General features: G+C 37.8%; 1 protein-coding gene across 4 annotated transcripts in view; it reads right to left on the reverse strand.

Annotated features, from left to right (window-relative positions):
* Nucleotides 1-19,721, reverse strand: part of ROBO1 (roundabout guidance receptor 1) — a 688,715-nt gene that overhangs the window by 405,791 nt on the left and 263,203 nt on the right. The gene's annotated exons all lie outside the window — the stretch shown is intronic.

Below are 19,721 nucleotides of genomic sequence, written 5' to 3' on the forward strand. Positions count from 1 at the left end.
TATTAAATTACAGCCAAGGAACGTAAGAAAAAACTTATGGAAAATGACAATTTCTTGTCCAGTTTCTTGCTCCTTCATGCAGTAAGTTTACAAAGAGAAGACCTCCTTTACTGAGCTCCTGTGATTTTTATTTTGACAAAATAGGTAGATTTTTTTTTAGCCTACTGGACAATTTTAGAAGACTTTGTCCTGCCCAGGTGAGATTCCACCTGGAGTACTGTGTCCAGCTTGAGTTCTCATAGCAAGACACACACAGACCTGTTGGGGCAGGTCCAGCGGGGGCTGCATAAATGATCAGAGGGATGAAGCACCTCTCCTGTGATGAAAGGCTGAGACCATTTGGGGTCCTCACCCTGGAGAACAGAAGGCTCCAAGGAGACCTGACAGTGACCCTCCATCTTACAGCTATTTCCTCATCCTGTCACGGCATGCCCTTGTGAAAAGTCCTTCCCCAGCCTTTTTGTAAGCCCCCTTTACTTGAAGGCTGCAATAAAATCTCCCCAGACCATTTTCTTCTCCAGGCTGAACAACCCTTACCCTTTCAGTCTGTTTTCATGGGAGAGGTGCTCCCACTCTGTGATTAATTTGGTGCCTCTGGCCTGGCTGCAGCAGGTCCCTGTCCTTGCTGTGCTGGGAGCCCAGAGCTGGATGCAGCCCTGCAGGTGGGCTCTCAGCAGAGGGGGCAGAGGGGCAGAATCCCCTCCCTGCCCTGCTGCCCACGGGGCTCTGGGTGAGCCCAGCACATGGATGTTATGGATGAGCCCTTTGGGCTGCAAATGCACATTGCCAAGTCACGTTGAGCTTTTCATTCACAAATGAGTGAATGAAAGTCCTTCTGCCCCCAAAAAACAGGCACAGACTTTTCAGTAGGGCCTGTACTGTCAAAGTCAGATGGCAATGGTTTTAACCTAAGAGAGGGACAGTTCAGAATAGATATGAGTAATTAACTTTTCACAAGGAGAGTGGTGAAACAATGGAACAGTGTAATATTTGGATGGAGTTTGAGCAACATGGTTTACCTAAAAATGGCCTCCCTCACTGAAGGGAGAGGCTCAACTTCATGACCTTTGAAGATCCCTTCCAACATAAACATTCTAGGATACTCTGACTTCAGAAAAATCATCCTAAAAGACTGCTTTACTCACAAAGCTTGGAAGAGCTAGGAAAATGGTTCTGTGCTGCTAAGAAGATAAAGTTTTTAGTAATCTAAATTCTGCCTTAGAATCTCTATAGCTATGTCAGAAGTTCTAGGCAGCCCTGTAGTACACACATTAACACTTTGTCAGATTCTTATTCATTGCCTGTGGTATTCCAGTCAAATTAATTTAAAAAAGTGATTAGAGTCACCAACAGCTACTTTTTAATTTCCAGCATTTCTTTTAATTATTTTTGGACTATACTGTCTTATTGCAATTCTCTCTCACCATCCCCAATCAATAAACATATAATATTCCTAGTTGATACCACCTATATGAAGCTCATTATAAATATATAATGAATGAAACAGTATTTAAACAACTACTTTAACTAATGTATTCACATAACCAAATTCAGCAAATAAAAAATATGTCTGCTTGGTATTCACTTCCCTACATCTCCTAAAAGACAAAGCAGAGACCCATCTGTATTTTTTTTTCATTTAGTCATTAAGAGGAAGCAACACTTTTTTTCTGATTTTTTTGGTTTTGTTTGGGTTTTTCTTTTCTTGTTAGAAATATATGTATTTATAGAATTGTAGAAAAAACCAGAGCATACCCAAGAAGCCTCTAGCAATAAGATTTTTTTTTCTAACACCAACCTTTTAGTTTAAATAATTTCTCTTTCATCAAGCAGCATCAATCTGTTGTAAAACCTGTTGCTTTTAAGAGCTAGTGAAAGCATAGCAAATTTTCAGGATGGCTTAAGAGTTTACTAAGGAATATATGAAGATAGTGCAAATAGCACTGACTTTAATAAAAATATAGTGGAAACTGGGCAGGGAGATAAGCTGCAGGGATGGAGGGGAGTGCATATATCTTTAGAGACCGAGCAAGTCAGCCTTTGGTACCTCTTTTGGTCTCAGAACTATTCTTCCTGACAGCAAGAGATTTGCTATTAAAAGCATTTCAGTCTTCTCAGTACTTATCATTTACAAAGCATTAAAGATTTTCTGTGACCTTATCAAGTCTCCACTCGCTCAAATTCACCTCTGCTCTAAAAAGTACCAACAAGAGTTTTCTCTTTAATTCCCTAATATAATTAAGTTAAGCTTGAAGCAACTCTTCTCTTCTGTGATTAGCTTAAAGTTTTCTGTTTCTGACCTTGGTGCCTGAGAGCCAAGGAATTTGTAGTTCCCAACTGTGGCACCTAGCCTAAAAAAGAATTAAAGAATCCCCAACAAGCCTTTTCCCTGAAGCCAAAACTCTCACCCAATTCAAACTGATTTATAAATGTACATTATTTCTTAAAGTGAAGCCCTTAACACATTCTGATGCTTTGAAACTAGTAGATTGATGATCTGAAGAACAGACACTCCACTTTTAAATTATCATGGAAACTCAGAGACATCAAGATCCCAGTGAAATATGCCAGGAACACATAAACAACACCAGGCAACAAGTGGCAGGAAGGTTCCTGTGTAATAAAGCAGTTTTCTACACAAATACATTTGAAAGAAGTAAAAGAAGGAACACCTCCAAAAACAAAGCCTTTTTTCTCTGAGGTACAATTTTTTCCTCCTCCACCACTCTTTATTCACATATCCTTAACCACAAGACCTACTGATGTCAGAGGAGATCAGAAATTAGCAGCCTGCACTGCCACTCCTTTTAGCTTACAAGCCTAAAGGAGTCACAAGACAGACACAAAGAAAGTCTAAGGCAGAAAAGCAGCCCTGGGCTGCCTCCTGCTCTCTGATCTTTGGTGCCTTGTGGTCAAGAATATTCATTAATAGCCCAGAGAAACCCATTAATGGCATGTAACCCATCTATACTCCCCTGTCAAATATTGGAAAGGCATCCCATTGATTTGTACAGGTCATTGATCAACTGCTTTAGCAATAAAACATCACACCAAGAAGGACAAGCAGGAACTCTGACAAATGAGCCATGTATTCTGCCCAATTTGTAGAAAGGGAAGTAATAACTGTTTTTTTATTTCCTAGTTATCCAATAGCTTCATCTTCCAGCGCATGGACTTATTTTTAGCACTTACAAATGCCAACATAATATTCTGTTTAATATGAGATTTGTACATTTATTTCAACTAGGTGCAAATAAGACAAAAGATGACATTTACTACTTGGAAATAATCTGGGCATATTAAATACCTTATGACTATTCCTAAAAGTTTTTTACCTGTCCTATGTTCAGTGACTAAAATTCCTGCTCCAGAATGTCCACAAAGTCCACCACTGTCCCTATCCCAAGAGTCACAAAACATAAACCATGAAAATCCACAGGGAACCCTGTGGAAAACTTTTAACCAAGCAGAAACCTCTTTTATTCCTATTAAGGAAATAAAAGGAAGGAAAACATTTTAATTCACTGCATGCATGCTAGATATCTTTTGATATAAACCCCAGCACCCTAGCACTGCTTTTAGAATGGAAAATGATTGTTGCATTTTAATTAGTTAAGGTAAAGAAATTTCCTAAAGAGCACAAACATATCTGCTTGCTATGTGATGTTCATTGTGTCTTCACAGAAACAGATGCTGATTTCCACACTTTCACCCCTCCAAAATTTGGCAGAAAGTAAAAATAATTTTTTCAGTGTCTTTTATGCATTTAAATTTTCAGTGGAACTGTGGTCACTTTGTGCCCAGTGCAGATGTCCAGACACTGGGCTTCTTTTCAGTTGGACAAGATTTTGCATATGGCAGAAAATTTGTGAGAACTAAGTGTGGAACTGGGAAAGAACCAAGTTTGCAGACCAAAGTGGAAAGATGAGTTGGATTGTTTCCAGTAGTGGTTCATTTTGCCTTTAAATAGATCCCAGCCGCTTGTGACATCACATCCCCACAAAAATGTCAGGTAAAATTCTGAAAATGTACAAAGGGACACACATCTTGTGAAACTGTGTGCAGCTCCCAGACAGAACTGGTCAAGTTTTTCACCTGAATTCAATCTACAATGCCTGGGGAGCGCTAAATTCACAACAGTATTTACAACAACCAGTAGCAAGAGCGGAGTTTATTTTAAGTAAGTAATTATGAAATCCTGAATATCCTCTTCATCCCCAGGCATAACCAAAACCTGATGGGATATGGCCCTGACCAACATGCTCTGGCTGACCCTGCTCTCAGGTATAATGTCCAAAGGTGCCTTCCTGCCCTGGCTGCTCTGTCACTGCCAGTGGAATTCCCACCACCAAGGCCCCTTTAGGAAGCTGTGCAAGGGCTGGAAATCAACATCCCACAGCCACAGAATTTTAGGGGTTCCTATTACTTTCATTCTAAAAATAACCTTCTATGTGATAAAAAGTAACGGCTTTTAAAGAAATTCTCAATAATTATATTGCTATGATATTTCCATTTCTATACTTCTGTATATTTCTATTTCTATTATATTTCTTTTTTTTTCTGCGAGGTAAATACACCACTCTATTTCCAGTAGTAACATTTTAACTTTATTTTGAATACTGCTACAACTGTTATGTTAATTGATTAGGAATACAAAATCCCAAAGTTATTTTTGTCCTAACAGGTATCAAACAAACAAACCAAAACAAACTCACCTAGCCAGATGCATTTTTAAATAAGACTGAAAACTTTCTGGCTATACATTCTTTCTCATAAAGGTGCAACGATTTACTGCTTTCATGAAACTTTTTAGTACAACTTCAATCTCCAAAGAATGCTATTTTATATTCAGTACTACTTCTGACAGTCCTTTAAACTACTCTTTCTCTGACTTACAGAGCTATCACTCACTTTTTAAAAGTCCTCAATAAACTAAATCGACTGCCCTGAAAGAAATCCATCAATCACATTGACTAGCACTGAGAAAGGCCAACACCATGTTAATTGCGTGCAAAATTAACAGGAATTTGCAAGTGATTTTCTCAAGCAGAATCCCTCCTCTGCTTTGCATGTCTTGAATTACCAAGTATTCTTACCATAAGAAGTAGCTCGGGAAATCACTTAATATTATCAAAATACAGAAAAAAAAAAACAGTGGGAGATGAAGAAGTTTTTATTTTAAAAGCTTTGACTGCATGAAATAATAGCTACCACGCTTCTCTGAGGCTTTAGGGCAGGGCTGCTTGTAGTGTCTGTGCGCCTTCCAACATCCCAACAGCTGCTGTAGTCTCAGACATGGGGCTCACAGAAAACCTTGGCCAACTGAGTGTCAGGGTTCAAAATGCAAATAGCAGTAGCATAACATACTCAAACAAGGATGAGGTGTTCACATTTTCTGAGAAAACCCCCTACCCCCACTGCTGCTATTGCTGTATCTCTGAATTCCAGAAATGCCCGCTGTGGTGATCACACGATTCGTTTTGTAGAAGTCTTAGTGCAATTCCTTATGAGCAGCATTAAAATTGTACACACAGCTGTATCCATTTTAGTCTGACAAGCCTTTGTTCTTAGTTTCAACCCTCTACTTTTTCCACATCATAACTTGGGGGGATATTCTCATATTGATGAGTTCAATGTTTCTTCTATAACTCTTAAGAAGATAATTATCCTCTGAGTAAGGTCTGACACCTTTCTTCCCCCCACCTTTTTTTTTTAAAAGGTGGGTAGATGAAAGCATGCTTTTTGGATTTTATATTGTATGTAAAATAATCATACTTCTTTCCCATTTGATCTATATAATCTTTATCTAGCATCAGTCACATAAGCTTAAAAAACAACAGGGGCAGATCACATGAAAGCATTCTAGAGGGGCAGATGTAGAGATTAACAGCTACGAGAAGGATACATTTTCACCAGCCTTCCAGACAGATCATAATGTCTTTTAAGACATATTTTTAATCCTGAAAGTAACAGACTGATGACCTGAAACATTCTCAAAGTGTAATATTTTGTACGACATCTACACATGTTGGGGGAGTTTAAATCCAAAAACATACAAAATCAAGTGTGAGTTTTGGGTGGCTTGGACTTTTGTTTGTTTTAAAAGCAGCCTGTCATCACTTCATGGTCTGTTAAGAGAGTCATTTTGCTTTCTAGTTCAAATTCTATTTCTTCTGGGAGACTTTTCCCAACAACAAGGTGGGCCAGACTGTGGGTCACACTCTCTACCCTGCATGTCTGTGTTGGCATAAAGAGGCTGTAAAACTCAGAGCTGTGGCAGGCAAGACAGCTCAGCTGACCTAAAAGGCTACTGCAAGTGACAGTTCACCCACTCCTTCACTGTCTCCTGATTATCCCTCTTTTACTCCCAGGCATGCGCTTGTGCCTCTCTCACACTGACTGTGGTACTGATCTGACTTGCCAGCAAGCTGGTATGGCTCATCCCGACTTCCCTCAACTGGTTATTACTTTTCTGCTCCCCTCTGAACTGCTTTGTTTTACTAAGGGGTCAACCAAGCATCAGCTTCATCAGCTACACCCTTGTTTTCCACTTACATCCTAATTCACCTAATTTTCAAAAGCAAATGGAATATATTGGTAAAGCGAGGCTCTCTGGAGAGCATTGCTGGGTGCACCGACAGGCTCATAGAATCATTTGGGTTGAAAGAGAGCTTTAAAAGGCATCCAGTTCCAACCCCCTGCAGTGATCAGGGACATCTTCAGCTAGATCAGGTTGCTCAGCTGGAGTCCCCCCTCATCATGAGTCCCAGACAGAAGAATGAGTCTTACAGATTGCTCTCCCAAAAGGGGGTCGCCAGGTGTGCTGGAGTCCTTCAGTCTCAGCGGAAATGGGTCATGGACAGAAAAACTATGTGCCAAGAGAAGGTAACTGTGCTCTGAAATCCCTTTTAAACTAACTTGTGGAAGAAGAAAACTCATTTAAACAATTCAAGACTTTGAAACTGAGTCTGAAAGTACCCCTCAACATGTAGAAATAAGGTCATGGTTAATCTTGCATTTTACTAGCTCAGTCTGTCTGAACCAAACAGTGTGAAGTTCTGCATCCACCTATAGCAAGAGGCAGTGACGATATTACTAAAAGGTGCATCCAACTAATGACTGTGCCTGGAATTTATCAGAGGATAAGGAAAAGAAACATAATCCTTCATCATTATGAAGCACAAGAAAAGTAGTGTGGTTGAAACAATTAAAACAGGTTGAAAGACCAAGCTGAAGACATGGTCTATTCAAGAATCCAGGTAAAATCAAGCACATTCAGGAGGTCTTAGATCTAGACACTATACTTTTCTTATAAATCAATAAAAACTGAGCATCCTGAGAGGCAACTCTGCTACTCTCCCAGATAATTTGATGATTTTCCCTCTACAAAGTTACACCATTTACAAAGATCACTCTGGTACTGGCTCTCTTGGGGAGCAGAGTGGGAACAGCTGAACACACTGATAACATCAAAGTATTGATTTGTTGCTCTAAACAAACTCACTAGCCACCAATAACTTTCACAAAGTAGTTTCATGGACAGAAATTCTGCCTGGAAGATACTTTCAAACCTGTTTGCCAGGCAACAGTAATGCTGAAAAGTTCTCTGCTCCCATGCTGCCTGTCCTTGGTCAGGCCAGGACAGGTGCTGGCTTCATGAGAACACACTCAATAATAAGCTCTGGCCCCCAGTAATGTTTTTGAGCACATCTTTTTTTCTTCCTTTGGATAAATTCTCTTAGTAAGTTACTTAATCCTGTGGAGCACAGTGTTTCTAATGTGATCGAACTGAACCAGATTTTTCTGACAGGAAAAAGCTGCTGGTTCAGTCCCTGCCCAAGCCCCTACCCACAGCCCTTTTGAAAAGAAAAAATGCAACAATTTGGTTTTATTGCCACACCAATAACTGCATGTGCCCTCTATACTAAGAGCTCAGAGAAGTAAACTGAACCTTAATGAATGATTTCATGAAGTATCCTCTTCAACTTGTTGCATGTGTATTTTAACTGTAGCACTGACTGCGTAAGACTGACAATTTCAGCAATGCTGGAGTCTCCTTGAAAATACTGACACCTTCAGTGAAGTACTGGAAATTAAATAAATACAGTATACTACAGAGAGACTTTCACTGCTTTAACCCATCTATGCCTGCAGTGGAGCAAGCACAGACTCAGAATAACAGACCACTGTTTTAACATCACTAAAGGATAAAGACACATTAAGAAAACAGGAGGAAGTCCAAAAGCTGAAACCACAAGAAAGATGAATGGATTAAGTACCCTTTGTTAAGCTAAAAAGTCACAGCAGCACTCAAAATTCTCCTGATCAAATTGGTATTCTCTGTTTACAAATTAAGAAAATATCCACATTAACCATTAATGCACTAAACATGTGAACCCCTTTGTGTGTGCAGTCGTGTTGCAGCCCCTGGAAGTGGACAACCCACTCTGCTGGGTCAGATTTGTTCCCCCTGTAGTATTCATCACTCAGTGCTGCCATTCTCTGGCACCCATGCTGAAGGGGAACATCTTGCAACAGACATGGGGATATGGCACGTAAACTGCAGGAATCCAGTAATCCCAGAGGATCCTCTCCTGCAGCAAACAGGAGAGCGCAGTTTTGGGGAGCACAAATACAGGACTATTTAAATAAATGAGGCAGCTTTTGCTACCACCTTTTCTGTGTAGGAATTCAGTGAAAAATGCACTAGGTTACTTATTGAAGTTTTCCTCCTTTAGGATAACCCCCTCAGGCTTGCTTTTGCAATAGCAAGAAATTTGAGCTTGATGAAGGGCAGAGCTGGCTGCAGTCAAATGGAATCCACATGCTTGCGCAACATGAAAAGGCAGAATAATAGAAAGAAGTTACTACATGTCATGACTGTAGAGTTTCCAGCCCAACTTCCTCCCCATTTTCCTTACTGTCTGTCTCATTCTCATTCACATCACAACTCTCTAAAAAATAAATAAAACCAGCTGGGCTTCTTTCTGCAGCATTATATCCAGGAAAGGATATAATGCTGCAGAAACCCACTGTTCAAGTTACACAAATTTAGATCAGCTCAGGATGAGGTCCATAAAACTTCTGAAGTAACTCACCAGTATCATAAAAGCTCAAAACCACTGGCCAAGCCAAAAGGTCTTAAAACACTGGGAAGCAGCTGAAGCTGGCAAAATTATAAGCAATTGAAAACAGACGTGGTAACAGAAAGTGTTAAGAAACTTTAGCTATAGACACTGCTGCCAACTCCAGCTATAAATCAGACAAGTAAAATGGGAGGGAAACCTTCAACAGTCTGTTCAGAGCTTTTTAGAGTAAGAGTATGTCTGTTTATACACTTTTGTATGGTGCTAGAAAAATATGGTAATTCAAATGGAAATACTACATTTTGCTTTAGACTCAGGAAATTGCAGATCTTCAGAATTTACAGTAAAGGACAAAATCACAGAACTAAAGGTTTCCTTTCAAATTTTCAGTGTTCTCTAAGGTTTTGTTAAAGTTTCAAAGTTTGAAACAAACTACGTCTCCCGTCCAGGTTTGTTCAAAATGTCAGCAAGGCATTCTCACATTCATCTAGAATATGAACAATTCTCTTAATGAATTTCATTCAAATTATCAAGCCTACTCCTTCAAGAATAGGTTGACATTTTGTACAGAACTAAGGAAGAGCTTTTGAGTATCACAGGGATACTCAAGTGAATGTGAGGTGAATGAGCAAGGCTCCTCCTAATGTTGGTCTTTGTGGTTAACCTTCCTCAGATCTGGTCCAGAATTTTTTTTTTCTTTCCATCTTACACCTGAAAAAATAATACTGCTTGCCTCTTTCAGTGTTTTATATCTGAGATACATTCACTCATCACAGAAATGCTGTCATTCCTCACCTTGCAGATGAGGAACAAAATTATTTACCTGAGTGACACCACTCCCTGCTCCATTCCCAAAGCATCCTGCCCTTCACAGGATTGCCCCCATGTCATTCCTACTGTTGCTGGCAGCTCACCCCCCTCACAGATTTTTATGACTTTTGATAATGCCAGTCCTAGATAACAACAGTGAATGACACTTCAGCAATGACACGCTTTGATCCACAGCCACCATCCTTGAGCTTCAACAAGCCAGAGGCAGGCAGAGAAAAGCTGTGGTGAGGATGTCAAGGGAGAGTGGAAAGAAAGTGAAATAAGAGGGCAGAAGCCTTGGAGCTCACTTCTTAGTACTGGTGATTCAATGATTACAAATTATATACCAACTTTGTTATATGAAAATAAGAAGTATTTCTAAAATATAATTTACCCTCAGCCAGGACTTCTATAATTAAGGCCTTTATTGAAAATATAAAAAGAAAGGGGCCGTATAAAAACATATGCAGTTGAGTTTTTATGAACTGCTTTACTTATTTTCATTAATGACTTAATAATAATAATATTTATTCTCCCCCAGATGGCTTGATAATAAAATACATTATTAGTTTTAAATAACTCCAGATTATCCTAGAGGTTGTTTCTGTAAAAGCTAAAGTAAATCTGTCACTGACCTTGACAGAATATTTAAGTCAACTAAGCTTTTTACTAATTTTTCAAATTCTTATCTTATTTCTCCTAAACTATATCTTTGTGTTTAATTGGATGGCTAAATACAAAGTAAAGCTCTGCAGCTTACCTATTTATTTCAGCCAGCTTCTCCCACACACCTGCTACTTGGAAAGATTCTTGCATAACTTTTTAAAAACACAGTATTTTTTGCTCAAAACTACTGGAAATACAAAACACTTGAGCAACTCTTTTTTCCTGTAGTATGCAGCCAGGACAACAAATAAATAAATGATGGTTCAGTGCTTCTTGGACACGTTTGAGTTTCTATTGGATGAGATTCAGTGCATTCAAGAATACATTGATACACAGACACTAATTTTGAGTTTGCTCAACTAACACATTTACAAAAATTCTCTTACATGAAAAGTACTATTAAAAGGGACAGTTTCACTTTGATTTAATTAGGAATATATTATTTTTCTAGAGACCTGGAAAACCTAAAATTAGTCCCATTCACTTGGAAATAAATCAGATAAACTGTCGGTGGCACAGTATAGAGCCCTTTAATCCAGAAGACTAAAAAATTAGTACCTATATTAGAACACCTGGGATTATCTAGAATAGATATATTTAGTAATAAAGTGTGAAATTAAATTACAATAAGAACAGTAGAAACATTGCAAGAAGTCCACGCTAATTTTATATCCAAACACTGTTTAAGAGTCAGTATGGAATAAAACTTTCCATGCTTTGATTGACTATAAAGGATGTGAAGTCAGATATTTAGGAGTGAGAATATATAGAGTAAAAGAGCTTTGAATGTGTTTTTTTAGTTGGTTTTCCCTTTTTTTTTTCCTGCCAGTGATACAAATTAAGTAGTTAAATGAGAAAAATAACAGTGCAATAACAGACTGTATTGTTTTCTTTAATTTCTAGCTTGGCAGTGCTTTTAACAAGCAGGAAAGGAGAGCCACTGGAGCAGCATGTCTTTAAACAATCAACTTGATCAAGGTCAGCATGCTCAGCGTTTGCCAGGACTGAAAGGAATTCAGATACTGAATTGTACTCCCCAGCCACAGTGGTGGGAAAACACAAGGCAAGGTATTACTAAATAAGATGTAATAGATCATAACTTATTAATTTACCACCTATTACTGATTAGAAGGACAGTGGTCTCTGACCCAGTAGTGATCATATGTGACATATGTGTGTTTTAGATATCCATGCCTGCCTCTTGCATTTCCTTATACTTCCCAACTCCAGCTCTGTGAGACAGCCACTGTCTCCTGGTACATGAATCCAGGCTCACACTTAGGAAAGGGTGGAAAGTAATGCAAAGGAGGGGTAGGAAAAAAAAAGGAGCTAAAAATAATGGGTTTTTTAAAAAAAGATTATTATGTTTTTCTTTTCTTTCATAGACTAACCAGCTGCTTATGCTTCTCTAGCATGTATTATCAAACATGCTTTTGACTTGGTTAAATCCTTCTGTGCCAGAATGATTAAACTAATAGAATCCCATCATAGTTATTATTTACAGAGCACATGGGAACAGCTTAGCAAAAGTTCAGGTTGAACAAAGCTCAAAAGATGACTATTTTTGGCACTTGTCTTGTTTGCAGAAGAAACAATATCTAAGGAAGTGAAGTTAATGAAAGGAGTCTGTTTAATCAGCATAAAATAAACAGCTAAAAGCAGGTTGCACAGGGAGAAGCAATAAAAGAACAAGTGACTCGCTATGGTATTGTTTTCTTTCCAAGATCTGCTCACAACAGAAGGTTTTCAACAACTGTACTTAAATGCCTCAGTTTCAACACTGAATTCCATAAGGAAGGAAAGAAAAGCTTTCAGTCCTTTTTACTATGGTGCTCACAAGCCACCCTGGATCTTCCATAAGCCTCGTGACGTGCTCATCTTAGTGAAAGGTAAAAGCACAAAATCGATAAAAAAGAGCACAATTTGTACACCAGATGCAAGGAAAAACACTAATGGAGCAGAAAGACTGAATTTTAACTGAAAAGTGATGTTCTCTGAAGAAATAAACTCCTCTTAACACTATGTATATAGATTGAAGAGTACACATTGAATTTGGAAATGTGTTACTCTGCTGAAATCTTTATATGATCAAATCCTTTTACGTCAACAAAATGAAACCCTAGATTTTCTTCCAATCATAAACAGTTATGGTGCTATTTTGATCTTAAGCTGCTACTAGAACCAGACACAAATAATGCATATAAGTGTCCTTGGAATAATAAATATAAAACACCAAACCAAAACAACAAGCAACAGCAAAGCCAAACTCATTTTCCCTTTCAGCAGCCTTTCTTTCTAGAAGAGATAAACCTAATCTGAAATTTTATTAAGCCACCAGAAGCATAGGACTGTAAAATTTTGGTTTTAAACGGAACTGTCTTTTGCAGATTCCTTTATTAAGATACCAAGGCTTCAAATGCAACTCCTCTAAGGAAATTAAATTGAATTATATTTCCATCATTAAAAGAAGTCTGCACCATAAAAAACCCCACCTTTTAAATCTGCTGAGCTCTCTCTGGACGCACCACATGCAGGAGTCAGCTGAAGTATCCAACTGAGCTATAACAATGTGGTACACATGAGTTTGTTCTCTTACTGCTATAATCACATAACCATCTCAATAACCTCTGGTTCTGTGATCTGTAACAACAGTTCCATACTACAAATATCTGTCTAGAGTGTGTTTCATCATACTAGAAGATGAACTTCTGCAGAATATTTTGTTTTTCAACCATAGTTTAAGCTTTTAAGTCTAGTGGAAGTAGTTTCACTGGCAATTTGTCACATAGACAAAGAATGTAGGTAAAAGTTTTTTCCTTAAAAACTGTCTAGAAAGATTTTGAGTAAGAAGTAAGGCCAAGGATGAAGACCACTCTGATCTTTAAGAGAGATGAATAAAAGGAGTCACATGTCACACACCACCACAATGAAAAACAGTACAGGTAAAACCTCTGAGCTTTTCAGCTCATTGTATCTCACACAACAAGGAACAAGAGAAAAAAGTGGGAAGCTAAGAGCAGTTGAAAGAGACCAAGAAAAGAGACCAAGAAAATCACTGGCCAAACTGAGAATTCACTTAGGAGACTTGGAGATAAATTTTCTCCTTTTCCTGTTAGTTTTTTAAGACAATCACAACCATTGCTAATGGTCTGTGATGCTGCAGATGATTCTTTTCCTTAGGCCCACCTTGAAATTGTTTATGCTTTCATTTTTCAGGCAAAGTTTGTTATGCCAGATATAGCTGCAGAATGAAAGCTTTCATTCATAATAACCTTGAAGAGTGTCACTGTGATTCTATACCCTGGAGTCTAAGGTTTCTGAATTTTGTTCTCAGTTCCTTTCCCTAAGAAAAAGCAAGCAACCAAACAAGAAAAATAACAAAAAATCTCTACAGTTTTTCCCTCAAATCACTCACAACATTTAAATTAATCACTGGTTATTAATGACATTCTGGGCTCTAAAAAAGAATCAGAATAGAACAAAGGAAATGTCTGTCAGCTTGATTTTCTTAAAAATTTAAAGCTAAATATTGAATATGTCTAGAAGCATTTATTCCTTTAATTTCTAAAAAAAAATGTTTTGCAAATAGAGAAATATTCTATTCATAAGGAGTCCAGGGTATAATCTATGATTAGCCTGAAGAGCCTGGAAGGTAGAAAAATGGTAAATATCCAACATCCACTAGCACAGCACAGAAGAAATTAGAAAATTGTGATGTTAAAAGAACTGCTGCTTCAAAGCACATACGTTCTGCAGTGAAGCAAGGGAGGGCAACACGTGGTGACTTTTCCCTTGGAACTAAACACAGGAGGAGTGAAACTGCCTGTATTTGTAGTGCTCTGTACTGACTGAACAGCTGCACACTCAGAGAGTCGGGACTGGGGCTTGTACAGGAACTCGGCAGCTCATGGAGCAGTTGCTGTGATTGCAACATCTGAATTTAAAGTAGAGCTTGAAATAAAACTGTGTCACAGACAGACCATGTTCAGTGCTCTTTCATTCAAAATAACCACAATATCTGTTATACCAGAAGGCATTAGTGCTGGGGTAGCATATTGATGCAGTTCCACTATGTTTTTGGGTTTTTTTTCCTTCAGGCGATGGGTCACTAATTTCCATCTGGGATCTTTGATTTTGAGGTATTTTTATGTGCTGAGCTACTACTGAGTTGTTCCCAAGGGAGGGAGGAAGGAAGGAAAGGAAAGAAGGAAGGAAAAGGGAGGAAGGAAAAGGGAGGAAGGAAAAGGGAGGAAGGAAAGGGGAGGAAGGAAAAGGGAGGGAGGAAAAGGGAGGAAAGAAAAGGGAGGGAGGAAAAGGGAGGAAAAGGGAGGAAAAGGGAGGAAAAGGGAGGAAAAGGGAGGAAAAGGGAGGCAACGGGAGGAAACGGGAGGAAACGGGAGGAAACGGGAGGAAACGGGAGGAAACGGGAGGAAACGGGAGGAAACGGGAGGAAACGGGAGGAAACGGGAGGAACAGGAAGGAAAAGGAAGGAAAAGGGAAGAAAAGGAAGAAAAGGAAGAAAAAGGAAGAAACAGAAGAAATGGAAGAAACGGAAGGAAGGAAGAAAAGGAAGGAAGGAAAAGGAAGTGGCGGAAGAAAGAAAAGGAAGCGGTGGAAGGAAGAAAAGGAAGTGGCAGAAGGAATTTTGTTTAAAGCACAACTTTTAGGAAAAGAACTCATTGTTGGAAAAAATTTCCATGGGTAAATATATCTTAATTTTAAAGTTATAGTTTAGGAAATGAAGGTTTTAATCATTTTGTATGCATCTTACCCTTTTTTTACAGCTAAAAATATATTACGTTAAATTTATTTTTGATCATGCTGGGCATGTTTACGTTTTAAATGTATATACATATCAACATAGAGTTCTGCCAACTTGTTTTCAGAGCAAGAGACACTTGGGAGAAAAAAAAGGGAATATTTTACTCAGCAGCAGCTGTCCACAATTATTTCAAAAATGTACTAAAATAGAAACAAAAAAGAGGGCATTTTGTGCCAAAAAGCAGAAATTTTGTGACATTATGGCATAATAGGAATAGCAGTGATAATAGTATAATTTTATCCTATGGCAACAAATCAATAAATAGAAAAAAAATTGACCTATATAGAGTGAAATGCTATTTCAAAAATCTATTTAAAAATTGCATTTTTGGAGTCTTTTCTATAATTTCCTTTTTATGAAAAATGAAAGCATCTTTAATTCTGAAGGGAAATTAAAATAGTGACAAAGGATTTCTAGCAGCTGAAACTACACTAGGTATTACTAAGCCAAATTTAAATTTATGCATATAAAGGCGTATATTTAGGGGCTTATCAAAATCCTGACTGCCCTGCTTTAGAAATGAAACTATGACTTATAGAAATGCATATTATCAACTCAGTAATCAATTAAATCTGAAGTGATAGCAACAAACTTCTCAATAACTAACTCAGGACTAATGCAGACCAATTTAGTAGCCACATCCTTGGAAAGAAGATCCATAAGCTGTTCCTACTTTTGCAGTTTTGTGCAGAAGAGCAGCAAGTCAAGGAGCTGGAAAAATTCTTTTTCCACTCCAGTGTTTTGCCTTTACCAGCTTCAAACTCTCTCAAAACCACATGAGAAGGATGCCTGCTTCCAGTATTGACTTGTACCTTTTGCTGCCAATACCAGCAAACAAGAATTGTCCAGGTCCCTCATTTTAAGACTTGTCCTCACATACCTCTATCTTGTCAGCCTTGACATCCAAGATACGTTACAGTAGAAGAAATTAAGCAATTTATTCATTATCCTTAAAATATGAAGCATGAGGAGGTCTACAGAAAGGCATATGTGTACAGAGGTCTTTGGTCTAAATGACCTCTAAAATGCCCCTCCCAGCTCAGACTATTCTATAATTCTGTATCAGGAAACAACCTTAAAAATACTTGCATTTACAGCTATTCCTAAGCAGCTTCATTCCTGCTAAGCATCCAACTAAGCAGCTGCTATAACAAATGATCAGAGGCTCACAGCTGGCTGCCCAACCTTCACCTGGAGACATTTCTCCATCAGAGCACATCTTTGCTAAGATACACATAAACCTTTATCTTCAAAGCCTCCCCAGCATGCTCCTCAGATGCAGACCTTCCACCCAGGAATATTTCACAATTCATAACTTAATCAGGTCAATTTTATCACTTTTCCAACTAAACTATCAGCTGTCTTGGCCTAATTGAAGAAATATGTGTTCTTATTGGTAATGGCAATTTGGAACCAATAAATCTGTATAATGTTAAAAGATGTGACCTCTTTTTAAATTGAAATCAATCTCATACTAACATATGAATATAATATACTGTATAGTCCTATGCAAGACAAAAAATATGCATAGGCTTAATTCTCTTTTATTTTGGGAGTTAAAAACACTTGTGAATTTTGGGTGAATAACCTCTTAACTGATTTTTTTTCTTTATACTACTTTATTGTGATGTTTTGGTTTAGATAGATACAAAATTTTCTTTCCACAGAAAGTATCCATATCATGGATTTTGAAAATTTATGCAATTTTAGGGAGTGTCAGAATTCATTGCATGATTCTTTATAACTTTTTTAACTATAAAAGCTGTTAAAAACAGAATCTGTAGAAGGAACAGAAAAGGTTAAAAAATCTCGGGCTGTAATTTATAGTATAGAAGGCAACCATGAATGCAAAAAAGACTCAATTTCATACTGTTTTGTAGAAAGAATAACTTAGGCAAGAAGGTGCATGGGGAATTCACTAGAAATAAAAGAATATCTTTGCCTTGTAGCCATGCTTAATGAAGGTATTAAATTTTTCTCTTCTGAGGCTGTCAACTTACCTAGCTGAGGTTCACAAATTCTCCCTTAAGAGACATTTGTGGAGCATGCATATCAAGAAAATGAGCTGGAAGATGGATATGAAGAGGGTGTCTTGTGAACAGCATGTGGGGAAGCTGAATAAAATGCTAGATTTGGCTGCTACAGTGTTGTTTTCTCCCCTTGCTTTGTTAAGGTACCACCATTGCTCTTGCACAGACTTAAAAGAAAAGACCAGATGAAAGTTAGGGAAGGCTGGATATGCCAGTGGGTAAAAAAGAAAAAAAACCCCATAAAACAGAGGATACTGATACAAGAAACCCTGGGAATTAATATGAGAGAAAAATGAAAACAGACATGAAAATAGCAGAAGACTGTGTAGCAAAAAAGAGTTAAGGGAGACAGGAAAGAACTAGATACAACTGGAAACATTAAAAGAAGGCAGAATTTTAAAGAATACAAAAGTGAGTTAGGAATATAAATCACTTGATGGGATTAGCTTAATATTTAGTTCAATGATTCTCCAAGTTAAAGGCTTCTAAGTAATTATATCTTCTGAATATGGGAGTTGAGCTACTTTGAAAGTTTTATTCAAGGACAGAAATTATCTTGAGGAAAGGAAGGGATTTTTGGAGAGAATAACAGCTTCAAACAACATGTACAGCTACAGAAAGGTTAAAATGGAAAAATGAGCTAAAAAAAAATATCAAAGAGAAATTAAGATAAAGTCAGCAAGAATAAGAGACTTTTTAAGCTTTTACACAAATGCAGAATGAAGAAAGGGAACAAGAAATGAATACAAATCAGGGACTTTCTTGACAAAACAAGCTTGAGCATTAAAGGCAGATCAGTCATCTCAAACTCATGTGTTTGCACTCAGTTTTGATACTTTAATTTTTAGACATGACATTAAAATAGAGAATTCTCATCGAATTAGTGACATTGAGCAAAATACATCCCTTAACTGGGACAAAACTGTGCTTCAGCTTAGCCTGATACATGTGCCAGCATGTCATTACATTGCTGCAAAACCAGTCCATGAACAGGAGGGTGGCTCAGCTATAGAAACCTTTCCTATTTGCTATCTGCCATACAGGACAAGGTACTACCATTGGCATTAAAAAAAAAAAAAAGAAATCCATTTGTAGGAATACACAAATTCAAGTTCAGACAACCTTAGCCTGCAATGGAGCAGAATGAATGCATTGCTTATTGCCCTTAGTTTTCTTCAGTAGTTTCCAGAACAGCAGGATAAATAAGAGAGGAGTGCCAGCCAGTGAAAGCTGACTCCTCCCTCTGCTAAATTCAGGGCATGCAAAAAAAGTGACTGCAGAAAGGATGTGTGGAGTCAGTGACCTTTCTAATTTCTAGCATAAGGCTGCAAGAGGTAAGTCATGAAAGTATTTGTTGAAGTACCCTAACTAAAATATTTCAAAATGTCAAGATATACCAGTGAAAGAGTTTTGTACTGGTAAATATTTCAAACCATTTCTTTCACACTACCTTAAAACAGATTTTAACAAATTTGCCCTCATAAAGATGATTTGTTTATCTACACCAAAGTAAAGGATTGATGTCAGGGACCATAATCAGTGATAGCAGTCTTGGTTATAATTTGTAGGAAAATAGTCTAGAGCCAGAGAACAAAACAAGATGAGCAGAGGCAGCCTGAAGAACAAAGAGGAGCAACCATGACTTGGGGAGGCAACTTAGCAACCTCCCAGCTCAGCAAAAAATTCCCATGACTGGAAGTGATGCAGAATCAGTAGGGTCTGTAGAGCCATGGTGCACAAACCCAGTCTGTATTTATGGATGGTGATTAGATAATCACCACCAGGACATCTGCTATCCTATCAGTCAGGGCTAGGAAATGACACAGCAGTACAGGCAAACCTTTTATGTACAGTAAGGATTCAGTCCCCCCTTCCCTTCTTTTTTTTTTTTACCAGCTTGTATGATTTTGATAATCATTTCCATCTGTCTTAGAACTGCTTGAACTATAATGTTGCAAATGAAAGTACACCCAGAGTCCTGCATCTGCAATTACATTTTCAGCATAGCTGAAATCAGAAGCAAAATCTTGATGACAGAATTCACAGAGTGAAATCTTAGTTTAACCTTGGGAAGATGAAAATGTCTTCATTTAATATTCATTGACCCACAATCCTAGTTTTGATCAATATTAATTTCTGATGCTAATAAATCTTTACACTCTGCCAAGGACAGGGGAGTCAATAATTCCTTATTATAGTCAGAAATGAAAATATAATCTAGCATTTTTTATTCATTTCACACACAGCATTCAATTTTATAACAACATCTATCTCAGGATCCATGAGGTAAAAACAACTTAAAACTTC

Source organism: Camarhynchus parvulus, chromosome 1, assembly GCF_901933205.1.
Source record: "Camarhynchus parvulus chromosome 1, STF_HiC, whole genome shotgun sequence".
Lineage (NCBI taxonomy): Eukaryota > Metazoa > Chordata > Aves > Passeriformes > Thraupidae > Camarhynchus > Camarhynchus parvulus.